The sequence below is a fragment of the Dermacentor andersoni genome, chromosome 11 (assembly GCF_023375885.2).
Source record: "Dermacentor andersoni chromosome 11, qqDerAnde1_hic_scaffold, whole genome shotgun sequence".
In the NCBI taxonomy this organism is placed as follows: Eukaryota; Metazoa; Arthropoda; class Arachnida; order Ixodida; family Ixodidae; genus Dermacentor; species Dermacentor andersoni.
In genome coordinates, this window is record NC_092824.1 from 33,021,008 (window position 1) to 33,044,056 (window position 23,049).

General features: G+C 46.3%; 1 long non-coding RNA gene across 3 annotated transcripts in view; it reads left to right on the forward strand.

The window, feature by feature from the left end:
- Positions 1–736: 736 nt before the first annotated feature.
- LOC126517516 (uncharacterized) overlaps positions 737–23,049 on the forward strand; it is a 43,112-nt gene continuing 20,799 nt past the window's right edge. The window contains exons 1-5 of one of the 3 annotated variants that reach the window (XR_011891163.1): positions 737–1,021; positions 1,232–1,345; positions 9,284–9,430; positions 10,205–10,281; positions 12,809–12,886. This is a non-coding gene — a long non-coding RNA (uncharacterized lncRNA). Of the gene's footprint in view, positions 1,066–1,231; positions 1,346–9,283; positions 9,431–10,204; positions 10,282–12,808; positions 12,887–23,049 lie in introns of all 3 variants that reach the window. The other 2 variants (XR_011891162.1, XR_008609814.2) reach the window with 2 other exon arrangements.

Genomic DNA, 23,049 nt, shown 5'->3' on the forward strand with positions numbered 1-23,049 from the left:
GCGATATGCAGTTAAAGTAGAGCAAATTGAAAAAAATGCTGCTGAGAATAAATTTTGCACGCTATTTTTTCCTCAACTCAAGAAACGGAATGAGACAAACAAACATCATATTAAGTTACACTAATGCACAAAATGCAATGAAGTAGCGCTTATCTTGAGTGATATTATGCGATGGGCGAACGAAAACTATTAGATAGAGAAGGTGTCTTTTTGCGTTGTTCTTTATATTCAAAATAGAGTTAGCAGAATTTCAAGAATTATGCATCATGTCAATTATCTAGATAATTTCGCGCAAAGTATGCAGTTTTCTTTTAGGATCTAGCCATTCCTTTTTTTAAATCACTTGTGGCATGCATCACAGTTCTACGTTTTGAGGTGTACCACTCTAAGACGCGAAGACTGTTTTAAGATGAAGTCGAAATGCACAATAGACTAATTACCAAGAAATCGATATATTACATTGAAAACAACAACCTTCTTCTCAGATTACCGATAACCATATGTAGCAAGAGAATTTGCCCCGAATATTCACTTATTTGGAAAAAATTGTAAGGATGCCGCAAGTTTCGCGAATTTCCCGGCGCCTTTAAACACGCGAGTTGACGCCTGCAATCTTGAGCGCGCAAGGAAATTCTACGTATCGGATCCTTCACTGGGCCAAGCTATATATTTCTTTTTTTTTTTTGTAAACCACATCGAACTGAATTTCACTAATTGTTCCCTAGTACGCACGGCAGGCGTTGCTTGTTATGAAAAGTATAGTAGAATACCAATGGCGCATGCAGTTGTGCAGAAGATGAATGCACATGCGCAATCCTGCAACGTGCATTGTCCTGTCCTATGCGCCGCTTTGCCTTTTTTTAAGCGAAGTAGCAGGTGGGAAGGAACAGCATGTTACAAGACTTGTCCCATGACAGTGCACGTTAGCGCCATACTCACTGCTAATATAATCGCCTACCAAAGCGAACTGAAAATTCTACCCAAGGAGACAAGAAAGACGTTATACCGAAAAGATGTGCGTGTGAGTACGCAAATAAGTTCTACAGTTTGAAGAGAAAAAAAAAGGTAAACACGGCAGTGATACTGTTCTGTGAAACTGTGCTTAACTATTCTCATGCCTCTTAAGGCTTATTGCATGCAGCGCTTTTTGATGAGGCCTGCAGAACTGACAGACGAGTCATCGTTCCTTGTTTAATTTTCCAGTGTTTACATGGGTTCTTTTCACATTCAGGTAGATGATCGCTATAAAAAAGCCATTCATATCACCGAGATGAACCTTTTTGTAGTAGCTGCTCTTCAACTGGCTGCTGTAACGTCTGCAGCGAATCTTCAGGATCTAATCAACGTAAGTACATATAACAGCAGTTTCATTAGAGGCTGATATTTCATATGTTCGTAATTTACTTCACACCATTTTCAGTAATGCGTAATATTCAGGGTTTTTGCCCTTTTTACAACGGTCACTTACTTTATTGGCCTTGTCATTTTACAGCTACTAAAGTTGCTAATACTGATATTCCTAGTTCCCTTTTACCATTTCTATGTACAATATCTGCTCAGATGCTTAATAACATTTACGCAATGAAATTTCCCGTCGCTAGTCCCACGAATTTCTGGCAGAACCAGCACTGGGGTGATATATAACTGTAAGATGTAAATTGCGCATTAAGACAAGATATGCGCTGCGCATCTTATCAAAGAACGTGTCCTTCACACACTATGGGGGACGTTGCAGAGAGAGAGAGCGATGCTTCTCCTGAGCATTAAAATGTGTCCAATGACATAACGGGACGCACTTTGCAGAAACACGTGACAGCGCCACAGTACACGATGAGAGACGCGCAGCAAACTTCGGTGACGAACGCAACCCATGACATCGTTGTTCAATGATATCCAGATGCACACGCTCTATTTTCATGAGTAAACTCTTACAATGCGATGAGCCTAGCGCGCCAAATGTCTCAAACGCTGACTTGCAGAAGTTGATGTCACCTTTTTACGCATGTGTCCGTGGTGTAGTAGTTAGAGCGCCGCGCTTCTGAGCTAGCATTTCAGGCTCTAAACCCACGATCGGACATTGGTACTTATTTACTAGTGACATCCGGTGTCCGAAGTTGTCCAGAAACGTACAAAAAAAAAACCACAGACTGGTGACAAATGAATCAGAAAGCTATCGCTTTACAATGGCAGTTTCTTGTCAGTGCGTTGGACTCAAGGACATGGTCGGAATCCGCTCGGCGATATGGCCGAACGAACCGTCCGCGCCACATAAATAGCTGGCTAACTCCCTTCCGACACCCGCGTTCTTCCACATCCAGAAGTCCATCCTCCGACGGGAACCATGTGCGCTTATACACCCGCGCCTACTTCCTTTGCTGCAAAATTACTGGCCAGGAGGAAACTTCGGAGGTTTTGAGCCAGTATGGTCTTGACATCAGCGTTCACATCCTTCTGGGAGTGTAGAACTAGCGACTCCGGAACAAGTTCTAAGTGCCCGGCTGCGGCTTCTAAGACCCACGCTTATTACTTGATTCGGCTGTGGCCTCGTATTTCAGACATCAGACGCAAGGTGCGGAGCAAGGCGAAACTAAATAGCAAAAATATAAATATTGGATAATGGACAGCAAATGCGCAAATGAACTCATTGTTGCAGAACGAGTATAAGGCTAGGCTGAATGCTTTTATTTAAGGTCGCTCTTTCGTTCACATTTTACAGCACACGGCGATATGGAAAATCCTCCAACCCCCCCCACGAAAAAATAGATAAATATTAGGAGTGTTCCAAACCTATCATATTAAGGTTCTCGCGGAGGTTATTAATGCATTTATGCTTTTTAATGAATTTGCACTGCATCGGTAATGCAGTCAAGAACTCTTCTTTTCTAGAGTGAATAAACATTACCTGAAACAAGATCTAATTAGCAATAAACTTGCTGCACTCATCTTCACATATAAATTTTGCTCGCTAGCTAATTTTAATGACACCAGAAATATGACCAATAACTGATCCCGGCCACGGCGGCCGCATTTCGATGGCGGCGAAATGCGGAATGCGAAAACACCCGTGTACTTAGATTTAGGTGCACGTTAAAGAACCCCAGGTGGTCTAAATTTCCGGAGTCGTCCACTACGGCGTGCCTCATAATCAGAAAGTGGTTTTGGCACGTAAAACCCCATAATGGAATGGAATGGAATAACTGATGAGCGTAGCGTGTTTAATGAGGATGATGATGATGATGAAAAACTTTATTTATTCATCTTTAAAGGGAAGGGTGCGATGAAATAGAGGGTGGGGGAGGAACTACTTGAAGTAGGCTTCCCTTATCCTCTCAGCCCACTCCAGGATGGCCTCCTGAAGATCGGGCCTCGAGCTGCGCAAGGCAGCCTCCCACTGCTCCTCACTAGATATTAATTGCTTCAGGAAAGGGAAAAGACGGTTCTTAGGGCACCCCCACATGATGTGGTTTAAATCTGTTTTGGGAGAGACACAGATTTTACAAGAGGGAGAAAGGTAAATGGCGGGATGAATGCGGTGGAGTAGGTAAAGGGACCGAAAGGTGCGAGCCTGCAGCTGTCGCCACAGAACTTCACACCTACGCGAAAATTCGCCCATGAGTGGCGGAAAGGTTAAACGGTCTAATCGGTAGTGTGTGCAGATGTCGCGGTAGGTAATAAGTCGATCCCGCACGGTAAACGGCGCCTCCTTCGTGGCGAGGTCCGACACATTTGATGCCTGAGCCCGGACTCTAAATCCTCGGGCAATGGCATGAGCCGCCCCGTTTCCGGCAAGGCCCGCATGCGCGGGATTCCAGATTAATGCAACAGTTTGCTGGAAAGGATGGGCCAAGAGGAGAGAAAGGGCTTGCTTAGAGACTCTACCCGCTCCGAAGTTATGTATGGCTGCTTTGGAGTCGCTAACGATAACTGATGAATTTGGGTTTGTGAGGGCAAGGGCTATGGCCGCTTCCTCCGCCTCCTCCGAGGAAGAGCCAGGAATGGAGGTGGCCGCAGCGACCTAGCCGCGAGAGTTAATGACTGATATTGCGTAATGATTTCTGTTCCCATATTCGGCGGCATCAACATAGAGCACGTCTTTCGAGGTGGAGAATTCTTTTTGGAGAGCATGTGCTCGTTGCCTCCTGCGCCGTTTGTGGTGCACAGGGTGCATGTTTTTAGGAAGTGGGGGGATGCAGAGGTTCTCGTGTATGTGATGTGGAATGGTGTTTTTAATCTTGATGATGGGTGCCGGAGTGATAGAAAGAGTTTGTAGAACGTGGCAACCTGTTGCGGGGTTAGAAAGTCTGCTATATTGGGATGTGAGGTGGGCTTCTGTGAGTTCAGTAAGTGTGTTGAAAGTTCCAGTAAGCATTAGCCTTTCAGTGGAAGTACGTATGGGGACACCTAGAGCGAATTTATATATTTCGCGTAAAAGATTGTCGATCTTATCTGATTTTGATTTAAAGAAATGTAGATATGGTGTTGCGAATGTAATCTTACTGATAACGAAGGCCTGAATCAAGCGGAGAGGTTCGGCCTCTTTTATTCCACCACGTTTATTGGAGACTCGCCCTAGAAGGCGGAGGGTGTGATCGACGATGGTGTGGAGCGTATGTAGGGTATATCTGTTGAGCCGGTTGCTTTGAATGCGTAAACCGAGCACCCGGAGCCTGTCCACTCTAGTAACGGGGATGTGGTTTAGGATGACCTGTATACTAGACATGTGTTTTCCGGCCCCCCCCCCGGTGGGATGGCAGAAGAAGTAGCTCGGATTTTTGAGGGGAGCATGTGAGATTCATAGCCCCGGCATGAGCCACGACAGCGTCTGCTGCGGCCTGTAGAGTGTCTTGAATCTCTCCATCGGAGCCGCCAGTCGTCCAAAGAGTGATGTCATCGGCGTAGAGTAAAAACTTGAGATCAGGAATAGACCGCAATGCTTGCGCCATCGGCACTTTCGCACCGCTAGACACCATTTCAAGCTCTAGCCCATTATGTACCCACTACGCCCTCTTGCTTGACGTAGCTGTTGATAAACTTACAGCTGCTTCACAAACTTCTTACCTATTTTATAATATATTGCATAGATACAATTGCAAGAAGCCCTCGACAACTTGAAAAAAGAACTTAGCACTCAGTAAAGACTTCGACCTTTCTAGTGATACGTAAGTCCCATCGTTTTAGTTTAGCTTGTGGTGTTGCTTTCCGTGCCATGACCTGCGTGTTGCGTCGCAATGAAATGGCACATTTAAAAAAAATGTAGCTCTGCAGGAAAATCGGTTCCATATGCCTTAAAGAGCTGCCTAATCATATGGTTATAGAAATTATTCATCTCATCATAGAGGCAGGAAGCCCCGAGTTCCTAAAGTCGAAGTGCTTATAAAATTTTCAATATGACGAACATAAGTGTACCCGAAAAGAGCCATTACGTGACCATTTATGCCTAAATGATGCGTAAGGCATGGGTCTAAGAAAAATACTTCAAATTTCTTGAAAGCCCAGAAGCCTAATGTACTACAAGCTCATGCAGCCATCACTCACCTACGGTGTGAATGATCCCAGAACATCCTAAATTCTACGGTGGATAGCCGCTGCGAACACTGTCTCTGCAGCCGCCGTCTATTGGAGCTTCGTGTATAGACACGTCTACCCGCGACGACGCTCTCGCCAAATATTGTCACGCAGTAGTAAGGAAGGAAGAACACAGCAGCACAACTGTGAATTAATTAAGTAGCCTTTTATGGGCCGAACCTGTGCTCGCAAAAGCAAGTTACACTCAAATCACAACGATAGCGGCGGACACAGTCGGCGATCATCGAAATCTGATCTGCGGGGCATGCGTGAGTTATCGAAGGTTCCAGAATAATCGCTGGTGCGCGTGTCTTGCAGAAAGTACTACAGAATTCGCGTTGCGCATACACTCAGATTGCACAAGGTCCAGTGAAAACATGTATAGAGCGGATAGAACCGTGGATAACATTCGACAAACTTTCGATACATGCAGGCGCATTCTGCACTGAGCAATAACATTTGTTAGACGATGAAACGTAGTCACCCGACAAAGATAGACAAGTACGCGTGTCAATACCCACAGACAGACAGACAAGAAACTTTATGGATAGTCCTGAGAGGCACAGATACCCCCTTTTCAGGGAGGTGATGAAGCAGCGGGCCGCTGCCGCGTTGGGGCGGGAACCTCATAACAGGAAGGCAAAAAAAAAGCACGCTTAGCAATGAAAAACTAACAAAGAGAGTCCCAGAAATTGTCAACGCTAGAAGAACAGCTCAACCCGAACAACACAGTCTATGTTAAGTTGTGAGCGACGCCGCTGTGATGGCGAAATGCCGTCTGGAAAGTCCAGCGCACCAATCCGTCCAATGATCTTGTAGGGGTCGAAGTAGTGTTGCAGAAGTTTTTCGCTAAGACTTTGTCGGCGCATTGGGGTCCAGAACCAAACATGCTACGGGCACAACGAGTAGGTAGTTTGCATGAATTGGGGAGAAGTTCTTATTTACGAGGACGTCGTTTTCCAGGGAAAAGAAAGACAACCCTACCCTAAGTGCTCTAGGGACCGCTTAGGTGTGGTCTTCCAAATGCTTCATGAGGCTTTCTAGCTGCGTGTCTACTCGTTGTTGTTCAGCGAAGTCCTCGGCGCTCATTGTTTCTAGGAAGGCGCCGTCATCTTCGTCGTCTTTTCGTGGGGGTTCACTGGGGGGCACGTGATAGGCCGCCTGAATCGGAGTGCTTGCGTCCGGATTTGTAGACAGCTGTTATGTCTAATTCCTCGAGTCTGAAACTCCAACGTGCAACCGTCGTAGCAACTAATTGGCCACGCATTCAATACATTTGCGCATGTTATAATAAATGGTATAAACGTTCCAGCTAAGGATATCAATATTCTAGGAGTAGCAAAGGCGCCATTCTAGCATCCTAAAAGGTGGCAGTATTTACGTGGAAAAGTTTTTTTTTTCCATGTCGGTCTTTCACAGGTGTGTCGTACATTCATATTGATTTGCAACCGATATAATTTCGAGGCAAGCATATATTTTGGTTCAGATGCATGGCTATCACATGAGCCTAGACTGTGCTTATGATAAGCGCAAGTTTTCGCATATCCTTGCTTCTGATTTTTAGCCATTGCTTGCGGGAACCTGTACGAGTGCCAAAAAAATCATGCTCCTACAACTGTGGCCACCCATCGCGTTTCACTGCTTTATTATTAAAGTGCCCCCGGCTGTGTCAGCGGCTTCTGCAGCTGTGATCGGCGACAAGAGCGCACTTTGGCGTTTCCAGCCTATCGTCAAGTATTGCGCCAAGGCAGGTGCTGCAGACCGCTGACTGAACAATGGTCGACTGTAGAAACACCTGCTAACGCAATATTTCAGTGCTGTTGTGGCTGTGCCCACGACAATGTCTTTGGTCTTGCTATTGTACGATTTCAGGAAAGCCTATACCACTACGCGCTTTACTTTTCATTGTGCTTAAGAGCAGCTCGCCATGCTTGCTTAGTGGCTTTGGCGTTGTGCTGCTCAGCAAGAGGTCGTGCGATGGAATCCCGGCCGCGGTAGCCTCATTTTGATGGTGGCGAAATGTAAAAACGCCCGTGTACCGTGCATGAAGTGCAGGCTAAACAAGCCCAGGTGGTCAAAATCGGTCTAGAGTTCGCCACTGGGACATGTCTCATAATGAGATTGTTGTTTCGCACATGAAATCCCAAAATTAATTTTTGGAATGGTTAAACAGTGCAAAAAATGCCGTTTAGTGCCAAATTAAAGTGAGATGTTTAGCCCCTTCGCAAACGTATTACGTAACAACTTGGTGTAAGACCCGCCAGACTTTTTAGCCACAGATAAGTTTATCGGCAAGTAAAGAAAAAAAACTAGTAATCCACGCACAGTTCTGAATTTATGTGAAGCAAAAATTTCGGCAATCATGTCTTGAAATTTCATAAAGTAAATGCGATGCGTGCAGTTGTCTGTGTATTCGTGTAGGAAGTGCAATTACATGTAACGCTTATCTTCACGCACTACGCAGGTCCCACCTTTATAGTCACGCTATATCTATGTTTTTGAATTGAGCGTCACTTAGCTTTGTTGTAAGGCCACAGCCGTTAATTCATACGCACTGAGACGCGGAACCCGTGACGTCAAGAAAATGAAGGCGATGCTAGGTCGAGGGAACCATAGCAGGCAGAGGGTAGGCAAAGAGGTGTATGACACGATAGAAAGGCGTAAGGATGACCATTTTATGGAAGTTTCATTCCTGCGTATTGAGCCTAATGTAAGCTGGTGCAGGCGCACTTGCTCTTTCTATAAAGACAGGTGCTGCCACGGTCGACAAAGCCCGGAAAATTCCGCTAAGAAAGCTTCGTTTTAATAAGTCGTAGGAAACTCGCCTATCGTTCGCGTGCTTTGGTTAGTTCATTATTCATTCTGCTTTTACATATTACCTTCAATTTAACTTGATCATCATGCCCAACTTGGTAAATCCCCGCGCCGCACTATTCTGGTTAGAACACGTGCGCTATTCTAGCTATAACTTTATGCCGCGCGTTACAGAAAAATACTATCTATGTTTTCTAGAAGTAAGGAAGATGCGATGCCTATGTTGCTCGCCCTAGATTGCTCGTATGGCACTGGCGTGCATGTAAAAAAGTTGTCTAAAAGCGGTAACGAGACAAGTTAATATAAGAAAGGAGAGTAGGTTAGGTTAGCCAAATTAACTAGCCTATTTATGAGAATTACCTAAGCCTCACTTAGCATAACTTAGACAATATGGTTAACTAATTAGACTAAGCGAAATAAATACAATTGCTCCAAGCGAGAGCTACGTTAGGACACTATAACGCCTTCCAGGACGCGTAAGACCCTGACACTGCTTATTACTCGAGCGTAATGAACTCTGGCGAACTTCACGCAGAAAGCGAAACCGAATGGCGTGGCTGCCATGCCCTTAAGCAAACGTCCATCTGCAGCGCAACTGCGTACACGTGCCAGGCGGGCTAGCGTGCGGCAAACGAGTGCGGCTTAATAAGGGCACTCACTTCATGTTCGCCCGACGGATGTTATAAATCGCGTAACCAATCAAGCCGTTTATGTTGACCACCTACATTTAGCGCTCGAATTACACAGTAATAGGCATGTGCCTCCTGTACCGTAACGTGATGTAACGTTTACTGGTTTCAGCAATTCTATTTGTGTAGAGTTGTGAAACTGAAAGGTTTTGAAATGGCGCCCGAACAGCGCTGCGTATCGCTCTCGTATGGATACTCATTCAATCTTATTTCAGGCCTTGAATACGAATGAACGGACCTGGATATATCAGCGCAGTTACATTGAATATAAGAGCAGCGAATACGACACATGCGCCTATTACCGAAAACTTGAACTAAACCAATTACGAGTTCTTCAAGGACTTCATGTTATGTTCGCAAGCGTAAGTGCAGAACGTTTACATTAATGCTCATGGACTCAAACCAAGGCGTTAGTACACGTCATAACTTCACTAGCACAATTTTAGTTGATTGTCTAAGGAAATTACGCTCCAGAAGAAAGCGTGACTGAGGGAAATTTTACCTTTCGCGAATACGGGAATACAAAATGCCGGCTAAATGTTGCTGTAATATAAATAGTGACATAATGAACCAGACCAAATGGGAAATTTTTCGTTGCAGACGTCGGTGCCAGAAAGGCGCTACCAGAATTCTAGTAGGGTCGCAAGTCCGCTATTACGACAGCGCAGACAAAAGGGTTTATTTGAAAACAACGTTTTTACGTCAAAGCGATTCACAGAAGGTGCAAAAGAAGGCAGGTTTTGTGCGCATCACAAGGGCGCGTAGAAAGCCCAATCTGATTAATACTTGCGCCTATCGGTCACAATATGCGTTATGCTACCATGCGCCGCTCGCAAAACGTCAGTAAAAGTGGGGTTTCTCTCTAAAGACGTACTGGTGGGCCAGTTAGTCAATCATGATGAAGAATGGCAGCGCACTTCAAAACAAAAAGGTGACAGCGAGAGAAGAGACGGATTCTTCCATTCGAGACTCCACTTGCTCACTCTGTGAACAGAGAACCAGAGAACAAATGGGTTCGTCCATTGTTTATTTCTCGTGAACATAGAGATCTTCATAAAAGATAACTAAAATGCCCATCCACAAAATACCGCTTCGGTTTTCCCTGCAGACTTACTTACTGATGATACTTTTTTCAGGCACCAACGCCATCTTTATGCTGAATTGGGAGATGATGGCACAGATGGACCGTACATGGGTGTAAGTACCTGGCCAGGTAACTACCACACTTATTATCACCGTTTACAATAGCAGGCCTAAGCATGCAGTGAGCTACCTGGGCTTTCATGAGTACATTAAAATGACAGCGACGAGTGTTTTTCAAGCTAGGACATTGGACGAAAACCCGACACACACCATACCCTTTCTGTCCAGTTCGTGTTTGGTGCCTCAGGTCGAACCTTGATGTTCAATGTCATAGTGCATGGACTCCCAACTTTTCTTTTGCTTTTTCTGCAACACCGTTGATACAGCTAAAGCTGTATGTCAGCGCTAAGGGTTCATTTTCACGGTACCTTGGTTTTAGACGATAAAATTGAGGATTTTTATAATAACAACAGGTACTTGCGCTTCGAGAGCAGACCAGGGCTTGTATACACAAATAAGGTACTTGCTCTAAAGCTGTTCGCAAATGAAAACGGCAATCGTTATGGCAGACATATTATCAGCAAATGAGGTTAGCCAATGAGACAGAGCACCTACTAAAGAAAAACTTTATGAAATTGGACAAAGCTGCACAGGTGATAGCGGAAAAATACTCATGGTCACTGTATAAGTTGCATAAACGCGTTGTGAAGTTCTCGTGCTAAGACAGAACTGCATAGCAATACGTTTACGCCATATTACTATGTATAAATGCCGTTTATTTGCTGAACGAGAAGTAAGCGGCTTAGGGGAACGAGAAAAGCGGATGCACGCGGAAGGCCTGCGTGGATCGGGATGCGTATTTCGGGATGGTTCTTCTCATACGGACATTTTCGCCGGCGCAGACCCCGACACCGACGGCGGATTTCCTGCGAGGCGGGGCTCTTAACAGCAAGCTTTCGGTCGGGCCCAAGTCTGATGACTGCTTTGCAAATAAATGTTAAGCGCAGAAACCAATTTGTGGAATAACCACTAGGTGGTTTTTAATGAAATTTGATGCATTTGATAAAGAAAGTTGTATTCTAGCGACTGTTTGGAGCGAAAATTAGATTTAGGGCGTCAGTTTTTTAAAGGCAATTTTCAAAAACTGGTGAGTTTAAAAAATGTAGAAGTACGATGTTTACAAATTGTTAGCACCGCACGGAGAAGAGAAATCGCATTTATTTAAGGTCCATCCATTAGAGCATACAAAGATGACATATTTGGTAGGTCATTTCGTATGTTACGTGAATTTGTTACTTTCTTTACAAGGGTTTTGCAGGAGTTCTACTCATAAGTTAGAGGTCTATCTGAGAGCCATGCATAGTATATCAGTCTTGTCCACTCTGGATCTATTATTACGTGCCATTTAAAGAGTTGGGATGTTATTTTTCGTGGCTGAGTTACAGTTGTAAACTTGATAGTTTCGTTTCTTATTGAAAATTTGTCATCTTTGTCAATATTTAATAAAACATTGACGACGTAAATTAAAAATTCGCGATGAACAGTCGCTATACTTCAACTATTTTTCTTTTAAATGCCGCAAACCTTATTAATTTCGGTGCAGTTCTTACCAAGATAAACTATTTCTCCTTTCCCGCGTATTTAGAGAGGAGGCCACAAGCTTAAGCTTCCAAAAAGCTCTCGCGTGACAGGTAGCTCAAACTCCCTACGGCGCCTCCTGATTCGGTCCAGGTGAAAAAGATTCAACATGAGCGTACCCAACGCGTGGTGTTGGATCATGCGGCCGTGCTACTTTAACAGACCACTCCCTTAATTTTCGCTTCGTAGGATCGCGTAGCTCGGCGGTGAGATCAAAGCCTTTCGCTACTTTTAGATGATTCAGCGGCTTTACGTTTGGCGCGTCATAAGCTCCAAAATCTGAAATAGTGGAATCTATGGAAACTTCCAAAAAAAAAAAAAAAACATACGTTAACATTCAGTGAGAGGAGCGCTGTGGGTATGCCCCGCTACGCCGAAGCCCCCGCATTGCTAAACACTGAAGATGAATCGGGAGCACACAGAATGGGGATCACAGGCGACCTTTGATCTTTGATCACAGCTGATCTTTGATAGCCAATAACTCCGCTTCTGCAGAACGCACTCGAGTAATTTTTTTTTGCAACGAATTATTTGTGAAACAGTCTAGTTTAAATTCCGATGTATTTCTCCATGCACGTATGACTTTTTGTAACGCGGCTGACCTCCGATCTGTATGTTAAACTTCACACTTACATCTACTTTAGGCAGTCCAGAACATTCCCTTCGACAGGCGTTACCCGTTTACTATTCCTTAGGCGAGAAATTTTATTACACAAGTAAATATAATTTTGCGCTGTCGCGTAACACCAGTCCCCAGTGAAGTAGACGAATATTGAACCGTTTAAATGCTTCGCCGCAAGAGCGTTCAGTTGCATATATCGTGTTGGTAATAGAGGAGCATACTGCACACTAGATACCGTATTATGGCACCTGGCACATTTTGCAAGTACCTAAAACGCAGTAACCGCCAGCAGTAACACTAGAAGACATTTCCGCAGTATACCGGGTAGCAGTGTTGAGCATACTTGAGCGGTGAGCATACATGCTGAGCATGCTTCTGACAAGCGTCTATCCTTTAGGAGCCGAGGTGACCTCATACACGTTGAGGTATTCGAACGCCACCGAAGCCTGCGCTGTGTACACATTGGACAAGTACAGTAAGTATCATGTTGCGCGAGTTTTTTTACGTAAGAAATATTAAAGTTGATTTAACCGAAAGAGACGTGCGCTCATATTAGGAATGCGGTACTGATGCGCCATCTTCATTCTAGAAGTTAATTACACAATCGTTGCTTCTACGCTTCTCGTGCTTTACAATACGCATGTCGCCCTTCCAACACAGAATACACCACTGCAATCGGCATTGTTATTTCAGCATAATTCACTTCTTGACTGCCCGTCATTTGTGCTTTCTAGAAGTGAAAACACGAACCTAGCAATTCATTCCTGACCGTAAAAGCCAAGCGTAAATTTGCATATTAAACCAAAGTGACTTGCATCGCGCAGACAAAACTTATATAACTTAGGCGTCTTTTCGCTCACTTTGGCGCGTCGTTGAGTGTTCAAGCTAAAGCTTTGTTTTCGGCATGAAAGACAAGATGCCTGTCATATGCTTTACTGAGGCACAGTTCATGCCTAACAGACCTTCCGCTTTTTGCGTCTTTTTTTATGTACACGATCGCTTCATGTAACTGGTGCTCTGAGACATGGTTGAACAAATGATACCCGATTGAGCTCGCGATCTAAAGGATCGCGCCCCATATTTGATAGATACAGACATTTGCTGTAGCTATCGACCAGCTATAGACATTTGATAAGCTAACACGCAGTTTCACAGAATAGCAACGTGGGCTTGTTGGTATGACATCTTGATCTAAGTTGTTCGGCATGGATAAGACTGGGCACAAGAAGACGCGCACGACACACACAGCGCCCTGCGGGCCCTTTGTGTCTTCTTCTGTTCAGTCTTATTAGCGCTAAACTACTCGGACACAAAGGTTTATTTCGTGCTCACGTGGTACCAAGCTAGTTTTTGCAGCTTTATTTTCTTGGGATTCTAAAACAACACAACAATTCGGGATACCCATCGAAGAAAGACGGCGCTCCTTCCGTGCCTTTGCACGCCTGGTATCCCGTTTTCTTACGCAGTTTTAGAATCTCAAGTTTGTAATACCAACCTGACCAAGTTCCCGCTTTAGCAGCCTTTATTTTATTTGGTGCTCGATGCTAAGGTCTATATTGCCTCACGAGGCCTTGATGAAACTTTCGTGTTCATGAAAGAAACATGAAAGTTTATAAAGTTAAATGGATGACGTACAGACAATATTTGCTTATGAAACCGAGGATAAAAAACCATACAGAGCATATAAATAGTGCGCCAGCAAGAATGCGCCAAAAAAAAAAAAAAAAGCAAAGCATCTTCAACGATGCCAACAGTATGTCGTAAGCTAGCTTCTGAAGGCTTCTTAATTAAAGAAATACTAATGGCTAGATAAGTAGTTTATTAGCTATCCGTGGCCCCCACAAAAGCATTGTAGAAATTGCAGCGCTTGCCTTTCTACTAACGCGCAAGTATAGAGGGAAGCTAGATAGAATAGTAAAGAGGACGGAGAAGAGGAGGCAGAGAATGGGTAGAACGGACGCAGTTCCGAAACGAGTGCATAGGCGTGGAGTCGAGCTCCCTAAAACGCTGCAGAAAATAACGCCTCTTCTTCTTCACAATCGCACACCCTCAATCTTTGTTCGAAATTCGCATACAAGGGGGGAGGGAATTTAGGGAAAATGTTCAATGAATGGTATGGTACGTTTCTACTATTTCAGAAAAATAAACACCATGTATATTTGCAAAGCGGACAGCTTTGAGAAGCAAAGCCGCATTAAATCATACCATAGGGTCTAGGCGACAATACGAAAGCGGTCACAGGTCAAATCAACACTTCTGTGCCCGCCGTCGTACCTTTGCGACTATGGCATGGCTCGAGGTTACGCCTTTGATCACGACAGCGGCGACGGTATTTCTTCGATGACGAAATAAAAAGCGCACTTGCACTTATATTTATCGACACGTTAAAGAACATCACGGTGTCAAAATTAATTAGGAGTCCGCCACTACGGCGTGCCTCACAATCCCATTGTCGTTTTCGCTGGAACAACCCCGTTTTTCAGCTAAAGTTTAACACTTCTGCCGCAGTGCGATGTGTACTGTGAGGTAATGAATACGCTCCACCCTCTCAGATGTTATGAAGTATGGCGCACAACGACGCCTCGAGCAAACACCTGTCCCTCTGTGTTCTGTGTACTACGCAGACAAACAGCAGTGCCGCACGCAAGGTAACATCATCATCATCATCATCATCATCATCATCATCAGCCTGGTTATGCCCACTGCAGGGCAAAGGCCTCTCCCATACTTCTCCAACTACCCCGGTCATGTACTAATTGTGGCCATGTTGTCCCTGCAAACTTCTTAATCTCATCCGCCCACCAAACTTTCTGCCACCCTCTGCTACGCTTTCCTTCCCTTGGAATCCATTCCGTAACTCTTAATGACCATCGGTTATCTTCCCTCCTCATTACGTTCCTGCCCATGCCCATTTCTATTTCTTGATTTCAACTAAGATATCATTACCTCGCGTTTGTTCCCTCACCCAATCTGCTCTTTTCTTGTCCCTTAACGTTATACCAATCATTGTTCTTTCCATAGCTCGTTGCGTCGTCCTCAATTTAAGTAGAACCCTTTTCGTAAGCCTCCAGGTTTCTGCCCCGTACGTGAGTACTGGTAAGACACAGCTGTTATAAACCTTTCTCTTGAGGGATAATGGCAACCTGCTGTTCATGATCTGAGAATGCCTACCAAACGCACCCCAGCCCATTCTTATTCTTCTGATTATTTCAGTCTGATGATCCGGATCTGCAGTCACTACCTGTCCTAAGTAGATGTATTCCCTTACCACTTCCAGTGCCTCACTACCTATTGTAAACTGCTGTTCCCTTCCGAGACTGTTAAACATTACTTTAGTTTTCTGCAGATTAATTTTTAGACCCATCTTTTGGCTTTGCCTCTCCAGGTCAGTGAGCATGCATTGCAGTTGGTCCCCTGAGTTACTAAGCAAGGCAATATCATCAGTGAACCGCAAGTTACTAAGGTATTCTCCATTAACTCTTATCCCCAATTCTTCCCAATCCAGGTCTCTGAATACCTCCTATAAACACGCTGTGAATAGCATCGGAGAGATCGTATCTCCCTGCCTGACGCCTTTATTTATTGGTATTTTGTTGCTTTCTTTATGGAGAACTACGGTGGCTGTGGAGCCGCTATAGATATCTTGCAGTATTTTTACATACGGCTCGTCTACACCCTGATTACGCAATGCCTCCATGAGTGCTGAGGTTTCGACTGAATCAAATGCTTTCTCGTAATCAATGAAAGCTATAATAAAGGTTCATTATTTTCCGCACATTTTTCTGTCACCTGAGTGATAGTGTGAATATGGTCTATTGTTGAGTAGCCTTTACGGAATCCTGCCTGGTCCTTTGGTTGACGGAAGTCTAAGGTGTTCCTGATTCTATTTCCAGTTACCTTAGTAAATACTTTGTAGGCAACGGACAGTAAACTGATCGGTCTATAATTTTTCAAGTCTTTGGCGTCCCCTTTCTTATGGATTAGGATTATGTTAGCGTTTTTCCAAGATTCTGGTACGCTCGAAGTCATGAGGCATTGCGTATATAGGGTGGCCAGTTTCTCTAGAACAATCTGCCCACCATCCTTCAACAAATCTGCTGTTACCTGATCCTCCCCAGCTGCCTTCCCCCTTTGCATAGCTCCAAGGGCTTTCTTTACTTCTTCCGGTGTTACCTGTGGGATTTCGAATTCCTCTAGACTATTCTCTCTTCCATTATCGTCGTGGGTGCCGCTGGTACTGTACAAATCTCTATAGAACTCCTCAGCCACTTGAACTATCTCATCCATATTAGTAATGATATTGCCGGCTTTGTCTCTTAATGCATACATCTGATTCTTACCAATTCCAAGTTTCTTCTTCACTGCTTTTAGGCTTTCTCCGTTCCTGGAAGCCTAAAAGGTAACGTTTAACATCAACTCACCACTCTCCTGTAGGACTATACGTTCAAGAAATGAAACATTCTCCGTCGTTGTCGTCACCATCATTATCATCATCAACATCATCATCAGCAGCAGCAGCAGCCTATTTTATGTCCACTGCAGGACGAAAGCCTCTCCCTGCGATCCCCAATTACCCCTGTGCTGCACCAACCGAAGCCAACTTGCGCCTGCGAATTTCTTAATTTCATTACCTCATCTTGTCTTTTCCCGTCCTCGACTGCGTTTCCAGTCTCTTGGCGCCCATTCTGTAACCCTAACGGTCCACTGGTTGTCTAACCTACACATTACATGACCCGCCAAGCTCTATTTCTTTCTCTTAATGTCGATTAGAATATCGGCTATGCCCGTTCGCTCCCAGATCCACAACGCTCTCAACATTCGCCGTCAACATCACCGCTAATATTCATCAGTCATAAGATAGCACAGACAGCTTTGCTTGCTTCGATTCCTGCAGTGCGTGGGATGCGCATTTTTTATGTGGTCAGCTTTCTTTCCTTTATCGTGACCTTTGCACTCTTACACAATATCGCCAGCGCATGCTGAATGCACTGTTTCTCTCTCATTAAGCTCTCACAAAATCCAGTTTTCTTTCTGATAGAGCGATTGATACATTAGACACACAAAGGTCACGAAGGTTGTAGTTATCATTCCCGCCTTTTATTTGTTAACGCAGACCTATACTGAAGGCCGTGAACAGACTCTATGAACACCAACATATTTTAATACTCGTATAATCGCATCCTACTGCATATCTTCGTCGTCAATCTTCAAATCCATCTTTTTCCCTTCTCTTCTTCCCCTCTTCTTCCCTCTCAGCAGTGTAGCAGGCCAGAGGATATTACCTCCTGCTGGCCCCTCTTCGTTTTCTCAATAAATTCTCCTGTCTCTATAGCCCCGCTTCAATGATCTGTCTGGCGAACTAGTTACAGCATTTCGCAAAAATACTGGTTTTATGAGAATTTGCCTACTCTGTTATAAAGATAAAACAAACTCACCTCTATTCTTGCTAATCAAGCCATCAGAACAAAAAGAAATGGACTATCTCGGAACCTAATGTGCGAACGCGTTGACCACGCGTCTGCGAGCCCACATAATGCTACAAGATAGGACGTCAATATAGTTGTCCCGCGAAAGGTCGAGTCTTCTGATCGATTGTTCGTGGTTACGCAGAACCCATGCACTGTCAGCATCGATGCTATGCTAAGCATGTAGTATTTAGCTGGCTGTCCGGCGTTGTTTGAGGTTCAACACACCCTTACGAGATAGACCAACGTGTCTTTATAAAGTGAACATTTGATGTGTGTGGCGCGCGTGTGTGCCACGCCTGCATATGCGTGGCGACAGCAATAAGACAACGAGGACTTGAATAGTGTGACCACCATGGCAATGGTATGGTGACACATTCTGAAGACAATGTCTACTTTGCTCACTTCATGTACATTTGGCGTGTCTGTTACGAAAACTTCTCAAGAAAAGGGGCAGTTTCATTACATGTCGTAGCGAGTCGCCAGAGGTATCAATATATAATCATCAATATATAGTATCAATATATAGAGAGAAGCCAGCGTGCGTAAATTAATGCTGGGGGAATAATTAGCATCAATATAGTCCCAGATATTTATATTGCAAAAAAGAAACATAAGCGCAGCCACAAAACTCCACGCGAAAGAGGACAACGGCGACGTGCATGAACGTTAAAAAAAGCGTGTAAGGAAACTCGAGATGAATAAAAAGAAATAGCGGGTCTGTAAAAAAAATGCAAGTTTTGAAATGAAACGAAAAAGATCCTGGAAAGAATGCGAAAATACCAGATGATTAGGCGACATGGTATTGTCAACATTACCACCAATTTCAGTACATATAGCATGTACGTTGGCTTTGGTGGGCACACGTTTTCTTAAATGTAATGGTAGGTCTCTGGGAACTCTGCCCACTTTACGGCTTCTTTCTCCTTCGTATTGCTACGGAATAGTATTACCAATGACGAAGAGGCGAGCAGTTAGAAGATGACGACGACGATTGGAGGCTAGAGCGGCCTCTTGGCCAAGTGCGGCGTATTACGTTGTAAATATACTTGTATATAGCTTTTCATCTGCGTCTTCTTACGTAACATATCTGGTGGAGGTGGACGTTCCCTGTACCTCGTCACGGAGCTTCGCAGTGGACGGTACGTCGAGCTTAGCTTCATGGCTCCCGGCGATGACAACTTGACTCAGCCGCCTCCGACACCTGCTGCCACTTCGACGACCTACATCACTCTCCCTGCTCCTCGTGATCCTGGCATATTCTCGGGCAAAGATGGGGAAGACGTCGAGGACTGAATCATCCTGTACGAACACGTCAGCCGCAATAACAGGTGGGACCCTACTATCATGCTCGCCAACGTAGTCTTTTACCTCGGTGGCACACCTCGAGTTTGGTTTCGGACGCACGAAGATGAGCTCACCAGTGGGGATTCGCTCAAGCAAAAGCTCCGAGACTTGTTTCGCAACCCCTACGGTCACAAACTTGCCGCGCAGAAGGCGCTTTCCGGCCGTGTACAGACGTCAACAGAGCCCTATGGCACGTACATTCAGGACGTCTTGGCTCTGTGCCGCAAAGTTGATGCACACATGACTAAGTTAGACAAGGTATCCCACATCCTCAAAGGTATTGCCGATGACGCCTTTAACTTGCTCGTATTCAACAACGTCGCGACGGTGGATACTGTTATAAAAGAGTGCCGCCGCCTGGAACTCGCTAAAAGCCGACGTATTGACCAGCAGTTTGCCCGTTTGCCCAACACCCCCGCGACATCTTCCTGTGCCGACGCTCCGCGTCCCTACAACACTGGCGATATTACCAAGGTCGTCCGGCGTGATATTGAGGCCGCCTATCCGGCTGCCTTCGACTGCAGCCCCACCAACGCACCTGCAGTCGCGGTTTCCCTGATCCAGGCAGTTGTCCGCCACGAGTTCGAGAACATGGGCCTTCATACCATCTGCTCGGCCCATCGCACTGATACCCATCCGGCTTCTTCGATTCCGCCCCGCCCCGCATCTTCTTACCCACCACGTTTCCGCAACGCATCTGAATGGCGCACTGCTAACGACAAGCCCATTTGTTTTCACTGCCGTCAAATCGGGCACATTTCTCGGCAGTGTCGAAGTCGCTGGACTTCGCCGACCCGGTATTCTTATACTGCCTACTCTCGTCCCTCAGGTGGCCCTTCTCGTCCCTATGCCGCACGCTCCAATAATGCCGCCACTGACTCTCCTGCGCCGAACCGCCCCTATTCTCGTTCACCTTCGCCCCAACGACGACAATCTCGCTCTCCCCAACCCCGTCGCTCCTTTCCGCCGACTCCCTTCGGACGCCGCTCCCAGCCGGAAAGCTAGATGATACAGCGCCTCGAGGTGACCCTGCATAGCTCCCTACGCCGCCAAATCCTCTACAGACGTTGCCCACTCATATGAACCTTCTTAACGTGCAAGTCGACGGTGTTCCTGTATCTGCTCTTATAGACACTGGGGCGCATTTGTCGGTAATGAGCGCTGGCCTACGTACCCGCCTGAAAAAAATAATCACGCCCGCCACGACGCATGTTGTCCGTGTCGCCGATGGCGGAACAGCCCCAGTAATTGGTATGTGTGCCGCCCGTGTCTCCTTCGCCGATCGCTCCACAATTGTGCTATTCACAGTCATCGCCCACTGTCCCCACGACATCATCCTCTGCCTAGACTTCCTCTCCGCACGTTCTGCTCTCATCGATTATTCCGCCAGTACTCTCCGCCTTGACCTGCCTGTTCTGGATACCGCTGAACCACACCCCAGTCGCCTCAGTTCCGTCGACTTCGTTCGCTTGCCACCTTCGGCACTGACTTACGTTGACCTAGTGTCATCCCCACCAGTGCCCGACGGTCACTAAATCGCGGCTCCTATGCAAGACGTTTTTCTTACGCACGGGATCACGGTACCTCATACCGTTTTATCTATTACGGTGAATGGCGTCTGCCTGCCAGTAGTCAATTTTGGCTTGACGACACAAGTGCTGCCACGCGGGATGTCTCTGGCCCAGCTTTGCTCATTCGAGGAGCACTCAATATCATCTATTCAGATAGACGACAATTCAGCCGATCCTCTTCTACCATCGCAGTCGACAACTTGTACCATCGCCGACTTACAGAAAATGATTGCGCCCGACATGTCGTCCGAGCACGCTCGTGAGCTCTACCGCGTTCTGTTTTGCTGCAACGATATTTTTTACTTTAACGATCGTCCTTTGACCCATACTACAGCTGTTAAACATCGCATTAATACCGGCGATGCCCTTTCTATTCATCGCCGCCCGTATCGAGTGTCACCGGCTGAGCGTCAAGTTATTCACGCAGAAGTTCGCAAAATGCTTGCCAAGAACATCATAGAACCGTCATGTAGTCCATGGGCGTCACCTGTTGTACTGGTAAAAAAGAAGGATGGCTCATGGCGCTTTTGCGTGGATTATCGGCACCTTAACAGGGTTACCAGAAAGGACGTGTATCCCCTACCTCGGATCGATGACGCCCTTGACTGCCTCCATGGTGCTCGCTACTTCTCCTCTATTGACCTCCACTCCGGCTACTGGCAGGTTGCCGTGGACAATCTCGACCGCGAGAAGACTGCTTTTTTAACTCCGGACGGTCTTTATCAATTCAAAGTGATGCCGTTCGGTCTATGTAACGCTCCTTCCACTTTTGAACGCATCATGGACTCCCTTCTTCACGGTTTCAAATGGTCCACATGCCTGTGCTACTGGACGACGTTATAGTATTCTCCCCAACGTTCGCTACGCACCTCGAGCACCTCTCGGTAGTCCTGGACGTTTTTCGTCGCACCGGTCTGCAACTGAACGCATCGAAGTGCCAATTCGGCCGTCGCCAGATTACCGTCCTTGGGCATCTCGTGGACGCGAACGGAGTGCAACCAGACCCAGGCAAGATCCATGCTGTTAGGCACTTCCCTGCTCCCAAGTGTGTCAAGGATGTGCGCAGCTTCATCGGCTTTTGCTCGTACTTCCGCCGTTTCGTGAAAAATTTCGCGGCCATAGCACGACCACTAACCGAGCTTTTGAAAAAAGACGCCCCTTTCCAGTGGGGCGATAACGAGGCCTCTGCATTCTCGCATCTGATCGACATTCTCACAACGCCTCCCGTTCTGGCCCATTGCGATCCTTCTGCGCCTACCGAAGTCCGTACTGATGCCAGCGGTCACGGAATTGGCACAGTACTGGCACAACGCCAGCGCGGCAACGACCATGTTATCGCTTACGCCAGCAGGCTCCTCTCACTCTCCGAGCGCAACTATTCCATCACTGAGCGTGAGTGTCTGGCCCTAGTTTGGGCGGTTGCGAAGTTCCGCCCATACTTATATGGCCGACCCTTTTCCGTGGTCGCAGACCATCACGCGCTTTGCTGGTTATGCTCACTGAAAGATCCTACAGGAAGACTTGGTCGCTGGGCCTTACGCCTCCAAGAATAATCATATACTGTCACCTACAAATCTGGCCGACTACACAAGGACGCTGACTGCCTGTCTCGTTACCCGGTAGACGAGCCTGACGACGCCGACAGTAGTACCGCCAACGGCATTTTCTCTGTGTCTGCCTTCGCTAACATCGCCGATGAGCAGTACCGAGACCTACCGCTGCGAGCACTCATCGAGCGTCTGCGCTCTACCCCTACCGACGCGTCCGTTCGCCGATATGTCCTCCAGGGCGGCATTCTGTACCGAAGGAACTTGAGTTGCATGACGCACCTACTGCAGGACATCTTGGCGTAACCCGCACGTACGACCGCGTCCACCGCCACTTCTATTGGCCTGGTCTCGCTCGCTCCATCCGACGCTATGTTGCTGCCTGTGATACCAGCCAGCGCCGGAAAACACCTCAGGTGCTACCTGCCGGTCATCTCCAGCCGATCACTGTCCCTGTGGAACCGTGCCTTCGTGTTGGATTACACCTCCTCGGTCCCTTTCCCACGTCATCTTCTGGGAACAAATGGGTAGCCGTCACAACTGATTACGCCACCCGATACGCTATCACGCGGGATCTCCCTACCAGTTGCGCCACTGACGTCGCGAACTTTCTATTGCGTGACATTATCTTACTTCATGGCGCCCCGCGACAGCTGCTCACTGACCGTGGTCGTAACTTCCTCTCGAAAGTTATCGCCGACATTGTAC